The sequence below is a fragment of the Sander vitreus genome, chromosome 9, assembly GCF_031162955.1.
Source record: "Sander vitreus isolate 19-12246 chromosome 9, sanVit1, whole genome shotgun sequence".
In the NCBI taxonomy this organism is placed as follows: domain Eukaryota; kingdom Metazoa; phylum Chordata; class Actinopteri; order Perciformes; family Percidae; genus Sander; species Sander vitreus.
The window spans coordinates 14,837,939-14,846,976 of NC_135863.1; positions in this window are offsets into that span (position 1 = coordinate 14,837,939).

The window sequence follows — 9,038 nt, forward strand, 5'->3', positions numbered from 1 at the left end:
CTCATGACCAACTCTCTGTCAGAGCGTTTGATATATATATATTTTTTTAAATTAGTTTATTTGACAGGGACGATGCTTATTGATGAACAGAAAAGGAAAAGAAAACTGTAAATGAGCCAGAGTTAGCCTAAACGGCTTATTTTTATTAATTATTCTTGGCCAGTTATTAAAAAGGCACCCTAAAATGGAATAAAATTCCATCTTATAAAATTCATACACACAACATGATAAATGTGAACAAATAGTACAGTACACATCCACCAATTGATTATGACACATTCTATTTTCAAGAGCATTGAGGGGCTCAAGTTAAACGTTTCAAGGCTTTATTTTATGTTTTCTATAAAAGAATATTTACTGTAAAAAAAAAAAAAAAAAAAAAATCTCTTAGGAATCTCTATATGCAAAGGTCAAATGACCCATTGTTGTGCGACAACCTCAAGCTTGAGATGCTCAGCACTAAACCAAGGAATGCTAACTGAGACTAACAAGTAGCAACAGTGTGACTAGTTGGCTGGTTTCTAGTTGCTATCACTTGGTTAAGAGAATGAATTAAAAATATCCTATTTATTATTATTGATGATATTGCAGCATAGGTCACAGTTTACCAGTTAGCATGAGGAGATCAATTTGGAGACATTTTTACATTTGTCCTAAAAGCCAGACATAAACCAGCCATACTGTCACTTGGCATACTGACACATAATTTATCAATGTAAAATAACTCCATGGAAAAAAAACTACATCACAACCAACTCCTTCACTACTGAGATGAGCAGCACCATCAAGGAAATAAAACATGTTGACTATGAAAAATCAATGAATATGCTGTATACAAGAGCCCAGATATCATAGGCTGCTACAGTATATGCTGCATGGGCGTATTTAAGCTGCATGAGATTGCTATGCAAGAACAGTGAGCTTTCTTCCTTGATTCGACTTCAGAGCAGACTGTTTTCAGATGCCTCTCCAAGTTCTGCCATGATTAATTCAGCAGTAATGTATGTTAATGTATGTTAATCTGTGTCACCGATATGCTAATGAATACCTAACTCCCACCATCCAACTTGTCCGTGGTGGCAACACACACTCGTTGAAGGAGGTGCCACGTTGAAATTCTGAGAAAGGATTGTGTGTACAAATTGTATTTATACAGTAGGCCTGTGCTGCTTTGTGAGTTGTTTGTGGCAAACATGAGGCTTGCCTTGAATATTGTCTAGCATTTTTACAAAATTATAAAATGGAACCAATTTAAGCCTATGGCAATACAAATTATCTACATGTGAAATAAGTTGTGCCAGATTCATTTTTTGTTTGTTTCTTTGTTTGGTTAAAGTTTATCATACAGAAGAAAAATGTCAGTTTTCTTTTTTAATAGTATGCTGCTGTTGAAGAAATGGAGATGTAAAAATACACATTAAGCAAAAGAAGGCTAAATAGTAGTTTAAATATATTATTTAAAATCTGAGCTGCCTTATTCTGAGTTTTTTTTTTTTAATGCATAACACCTCAAGCAATATGATCTCTATATTAACAGTAGATGGCACCAAGTCATCGTGATGTAAAAGGGTGAGATTAAACTAGGCTATTATTTTGAATCCACTTCCACCGTGAATAATTGGGTTATGGGGGAAAAGAGAAATAAAATATATCTGGCCACCCAAATGGATGGGTTGGAATCATTTCCCTGTATTTTTGTATTTTAAACTTCCACATTCAGAAATGAAGACATGCAATACCACTGCAGTTCATAGCTCATTTGAAAAAAATACAACTCTGTAATCAGATCAGCCTGATACCGTTTGGGAGCAACCATACTGATATTGGTTTTAAGCAGGTGGTGTTTATTGGAGCTGAAAGCTTATCGTTTGTGTCGTTACATTTGTTGAGTGAGAGATGCTCACTAGAAGGGTTGCAGAGGTGTTTACAACTACACCAAAATACAATCACTGTAAAAATATGTTGCTAGAATAAATGTCAGGGACAGAGTAAATGTTTGTGTTTTCTGGAGATAACACTATTTGAACCTTGACCTGAAGGCGTCCTGGCTGCTGTTACTTCACTGCTGTACTTAAAGAGGCCCGAATGCCTTGATAGTATTTGGTCAACATTCTTCAGCTGTGATGCAAGTGGTGGAAAAAACATGACGCATATCTTCAATGCATTTCATATTTGTTGTCCCTTACCTTTTTAAAGTTCATGGTCAAGTTAACTTGTCTCAATGAGGACACCTGTATCCATGTAAAAATTACTTTGAAATTAATAATTGTCAGGCCATCACTCGAGTGAATATTTTATGATTCTATTCCACTCTATTTGTCTTGGTTTGTGACAGTCAAGCCATTGGAAAAACAGTTATCAATTATTCACATATGCTCAACAGGCTCATCAAAATTTATCAGAATGGTCAAATGACAAGACACATACTAATACAGGAAAAAAAATCTGTTTAACATTTTTGTTTTCATAATTACTTTTGAAGATGTGAAAACATAATTAATGTGGACAAGATACAAGCTATTTGAAAATGATATTGTTGGATCAGGGGCACAATGAGTTGGGAAGAAATTATACAAGAGAAAAAAAGTGTTGAAGTTTAAGATTGGTCTAATGTCTTGTTAACATTTTAGCATATACAGTATGTTATACAATCATAATTATAATTTTCTTGTTTTTTAATTTATTTTTTACATCTGCCTTACATCACAGTTTATGTTTTTTGTTCTTAACCTTTTTAAATTTTGATATTAGTTCTTAACTCTTATTTTCTTGTAGTAATGGGTCATGTATTTAAATCTTTATTTTTTTTAACATTTTTCAAAAAGCAAATAATTATACTGCATATAGTCCAGATCAACGGAAGTACATTTCCAGGATAATTGCCTGACATCCTGCCCGTGGCTCACATGTCGGATGTCCCTCACCTTCCACTCTCTATGTGTTGCTGTTCGCAAACTCCGTTTGAAAACAACAACAAACTTCGAGTCACACGCTGAAAATGGCAAGTTTTGAAAATAATTTGGATTTTGCAACAAGGCAGGCTGCTTGGTTCTTCGGGAAATAATTGTAAAGATTTATAAAGAATATGTTTACGGCATTTACTATGTAACTGGGACGTTTTGGAACCAATATGAGAGATTTGTTATTTATGAAGTACACGCGGTGGTACACTGGCAAGAGCAAACTACGCTTATCCATGTATCAACCTAATTTGAATAGCTCATGTAACCGTATTGTATTGTATGAACAGTTAACTTCATTTAATATTGTACGTGGCATTTTCTTTTGCGGGGTGCAAATGTTCCCCCAAAACAAGTTCTTTCCCAATACCATTTTGAAGAGGCGTTGTTGCTGCGTCCGGAGCTTAGTGCCGCCAAGACAATTGTGATTGGTTTAAAGCAGTGGTTCCCAACCTTTTTTCCTTTTCCTCTCGAGATAGAGCCTTACTTTCTTTTTTGATACAGACGAGTTATCAGCACTTTTACGTTTCTCCGCCATGTTTCATTCATAAAATAGTGATGCTGTGGCGGCAGGAAAAATGAGGATGACAGCAGCTAGCAGCTGACCTGATGACAGCAAGGGCCACAGGTTTAGAGGTCCCGGAGGTTTGGCCTACTAAGTAGCCTGCCTACAATTTTAAGCGAGAACAAAAATATATAGTTTTTATACAGACTTTTGTATACATTATATATTATAGTGTATTATCATTTGTTTAATGTGAAAATACTTTTTTTTTTTTTTTTACCTCAACCTCAAACCAGATAAAGACTTGCGCACCCCCTGTGATCTTTGCCGCCCCCCTGAGGGGTCCCCGGACCCCAGGTTGGGAACCACTGGTTTAAAGAAATGCAAACGACCCAGAGCATTTTTTTCTCCTATCCCAGAATGTATGTGTGGTAGAGCAGGACCTTACGCCGCAGCGCTGTGGAGATAGGTCTGGCAATGCGAAACTATACTGCATATAACATGGTGCAGTTGGATATTTCTCGGGCAGCATCAAATATAAGCAGGGATTTAATTTGATAACAAAAGCTGGTTAAATTAGATTTAACTTTATTTTTTTGTATGAAGATTTACACTTTTTTTGCGTGTGTGTGCGTGTGTGTGTGTGTGACGCAATCTTTCTTGTTTTACTTTTCTTCAACTTTTGTTTTTGCAAACTGTTAATGATCAGGAAAACAGTTTACATTCATACTCATAAACACACTTTGGCCATTTGCTTAGTCAATGTTGTAAAAGATAATGACATGTTGAAAATAAATGAGCCTACTCATAATCATGCCTAATCTGCCATTGCAGCCCTTCTTGTGACAGACATTAATCATGTCTGCATCCAGTGGGATATTTTATTTGCTATGCCTCAGGATAGGTAAGTGAGTGTAGACACTTCAACAAGATTTGAGTTGCTCTGACTATAATACAATGACCACTAATTGCTAATTATGAAATTCTCTGATGGGCAGAAGCACAGTGGGTTCATCCCATTATTGTTTATTCCTCATTATGTTGAGCTTTGTGCTAATGATTCCATTTTATTTACTCTACATACACTAAGGAGTTTATTTACTGTCATGTGCTATATATATATATATATATATATATATACACACACACACACACACACACACACACACACACACACACACACACACACTGTGCCAGATATAGTCATTGCACTTAGGTCAACAATGCAAAAAAACAAAGCTTTAAAAGGAATGTTTTCAACTGTGCCATTTCATAGTCTTAATTGAATTTAAACGATTGTTTGCTTAGAGGGCCATAAAGTCCCTCAACAAAATGTCTCTAGAATCGAGCCTTAACATCAAATGAAGTCTTTAAAACAGTCAAGGAAACATAACAACAAATCTCTGAACAGCTCAACTGTAAAAACTAATTGTTATTGTTTGTGGAAAAGTCTTCCACAAAGCAATTTGGCTTTGAATCAAGATGAGATTTAAGCAAATATATGGAATGTAATTTTACAGCTTATGTGTGACAAATGGTCACCCTCCGGATACACTTAAAATTGCACCTCACCAGGGCCATTAATGACTCTAATAGTTTTGGCGTTGTGAAAATACTGCTCAGCAACCAGCACTGATCATACTATCCAAGCTTTTGAACATGCAGTGCGGGCAATTACTGCATATCCATGCCTTAATACATAGAGTTTTTACAGAAGGTAGCACTTCTGCTGCCAGACAGTATCATTACTAATGACTCCTAAACCTATCATCAATTTCTATCAGACCATCTGCTTGCTGCCCGTTACGCATTACAATTTCATGTAAAAGTCATTAACTCTATTTAGATATAGAGAAGCATGAGTCAATAACATCAGTGTGGGTGGGAGCCATGTCTCACTCAGTCCCTCAAAGTCAGCGTTGATCTCCCTGAATTAGAACTTTTGTTAAAAATACTTTGTCCGTGGGAAATCACGTTGGTAACACACCTGAAGACAATGTTGAGGTGCTATGAGTATATGTGCAGTAAATATGGACATGAATACATTTTCCTGTATAAATGCAATAATTCTGCTACCCGCTAACGTGTCTCAAATTGATTTTGTCACTACATTGTGTAGTTACATAAAGACATTTGCAGTTCTAATGTTCTGGGGCAAGTGATTTCTTTGCAAGCATATGAGCTTCAGCTCATTTATTAAAGTAGGACACCCCTGCGCAGCCTGCCGCTCTGCTCTGCAGTGTTATTGTACAGTACAAGAAGCGTGACGTGACAAGAATAGCAATTTGTTCAAGGAGGCATTTTGCTCTGTGATTGACAGTAACTTCTTATAAGGTATATTGCCTATTATTTGTGTATGCTGTTTTTAGGGCATGTACCAAATCTTTTAAGGTAAACTTTTTCGGGTCAGGTTTGGTCTTCCATTGTTCGTGTGTTAATAAAGGAGCTACTCACTAATATGAAAGAAGTGAAGAACAAAACACCGTTTTGTGAACCACTGTACAACATATGTCCATTGACATAGAAAACTTGGATTTAAAGTGCTCATATTATGCTAATTTTCAGGTTCATAATTGTATTTAGAGGTTATATCAGAATAGGTTTACATGGTTTAATTTTCAAAAAACACCATATTTTTGTTGTGCTACACATTGCTGCAGCTCCTCTTTTCACCCTGTGTGTTGAGCTCTCTGTTTTAGCTACAGAGTGAGGCATCGCACTTCTGTTCCATCTTTGTTGGGAGTCGCACATGCACAGTAGCTAGGTAAGCACTGCTAGGTAAGGACAACTAGCCATAAAGAAGCAGAGTATGAGGGAGTGCAATGCTAGCAGCTAGGCGAGTATTATAACGTGTTACAAAGTGACACACGTTTGTCACGGAAGGAAAGGCTTGACTACAATAGAGCTGTTTGGAGCAGTTTGTGAACAGTGTTTTCTGTTGGAGATGGTAAGTCCCTTTGAGGTGGACTTTGGGCTTTTTCACTTTGTAAACCTATAACATGCACAAAAAAGATATATGACACAATAAAGGAAAGGGGAAAAGCCAAAAAGCATAATATGAGCACTTTAAATCTTAAGCATTTCCCTGTAGAATTAAATGTCCATTATTAACTTGGCATCATTTACAGTAAAATGTTCAGGGAAAATCATCCATAATTGTTTTTTATCAAGAATTTAACACTCAGCATTTTAGACAATGTGCTGTGTGGGTGTGGTTTCATTAGATTTGATAGACAGTGGCATAAGCAAACAACCCCAACACCTATAAAATTTGTATTCATATTTTGCTAAATCCTGATTGGTGCATGGAAGTATATGACACACTTATTTCCAAGTCATCTCGCCCACTGCAGAAAAGCAGAGAAAAAAAAGAAAATCAGAAATCTCTCAATTGACAAAAACTTTGGCAGATAATAGTTTGTTCTTGTGCATCAGTCATAGTAAGAAGAAGTGAAAATGCGTTTTCAGGGCATTTAAAGGTTGGAATGAGTAGGCACAGGGATGAAGGTGCTTGTTTGCTCATTCAATTCTCCACACAGTTCAGTCCTGGTTCAGTCCTAGCTTTAAAACATCTGCCCTGATTTAAGTATGCTAAAAGCTGGATCAACTGATAAGGTGTTGAGGTCTGGATATACATTTTCAGTGCTTCTTTGTGAAGAACATTTGATGATTTACAGTACATGTAAAGCCTTTCCAACAACCCATGGGACTGTCTCAATCAATGTAGTTTCACCTGGCCTATTTATTGCATTTAAATGACTAGGGAATTTAGCTAATTTAAATACTGGAGAGTTGATGTTTGTTTCACCCTTGGCTATTGAGTGGGCCTTAAATTATACATCCTCGGTAGCGGTGGCTCTTTGTTGCCAAGGAAATATCTTCACCGTCAGTGGTCATGGTAGGGTCAGAAGGCTCCCTTTGCAACATCTACATTCCAGTCTAATAAGTATTCTATAGTTTTACACCTGTTTTAACACATTATTTCAGTGTTTGAAAGTGTGTGCACAGCGATAACATCTATGCAGAAACATTTTCTGCAGAAATATTGGCCATAACCCTGTTTGTATGGCATTCAAAATCAGGTGCTGTGATTAACCGGTTGTCTTTTGTATTTGAAAGCTGTGCTCTAAGTGCAGTAAGTAGTTTTTAGATTACTTTGGTTTTGAGGATAAAATCTCTATTTTGTCTGAACCTGACTGAAGATTGCTAATATTTATTTCATATGGCATTTACAACACAGTGAGATACAGTATCTCATATTATCCATTCATCCACCCATCATTCATTTTTTATGTATGCTTCAGGGTAAAGAATGAAAAAGAACAGAATTCAATTGCAGTTAGATTTTTCAGGTTTTCATTATTTTCTGTTCTCAAGAGGAGTCATTTTTGTATCAAGTTTTCAATGGCTATAATTTGATTGAATCCCTGCCATCAGCTCAACTATTATATTCCAAACACCGCTGTTCTTTTATACTTCTTCATTCATGACATTCCAATTATCTTTGCATCAATCATTAAAATCTATTAACATTTTATGTGTTTTTTTTTATGGATTATCATATGCTGCAGTTATATTCTTAATGCTGACATTTTTTCTGAATGAATAAAAGTTTTACTCATTATATTTGATTCTGTATGTCTCTATCAGGCAACATCTAAATGGACTCCTATACACTTCCTCTTAATCGTGATGATAGCACTGTCTTGTGTTTTATGATACGCAGCATGTAAATGTAGTGTATTTTTACAAGTTAGAAGATATAAAGTATTTTTGCATTTTTGAAGCTTGCAGGGTTTGAATGTGAGTTATGTGGTACTTTGAATGGTCTGATTTAGGATACATGCAGTAATAAATCTATAGGCATTGTCAAATAGATCCTATGATACACTGAATACCACATTGTTTAGATAACAAGTACTGTATCTGTATTTCTGCACTTTTCCTTCTGGTTACTTACCTGACAAAATCCCAATTATTAATTAATTCTAAGCAAGGTAAAACTTTTACACTTTGTAGTAAATTAGGGCTGCAAATAATGACTATTTTCATTATTAAATGATTCGCCGGTTATTGTCTTGTTGAATTGTTGTCTATAAAATGTCAAATGAAGAAAAAAATAAGTTTTGTCTGACCAACTGTCCAAAACCCAAAGATATTTAATTCACAAATATATAAAACGAGAAGCAGAATATCCTCACATTGGAGATGCTGGAACCAGATAATGTTTGCCATTTCTGCTTGAAAAATGGCTTAATTAATCAATTACCAATGCATTTGCCAATGTATTTTCTATTGGTCGACTAATGGATTAATTAACTAATAATTGCAGCTCTTAAGTATTTAACTGGTGCACTTCCTTTGTTAATTGGTATATGCATTTGTGACACTGCCAAATATCCTCCACCATCTCATGGGTTAATACAGAGTGATTGATAATTTTATTTCACTTCTATGCACTCTTGGTTTTACCAGACACATTGATGCTATTGTATGACAAAGAAATGTTTGTCCTTATTCTTTCTGAAGCTGTCACTCTTTGGGTTACTTTCCAGAGAAACCCCATGGTAAGA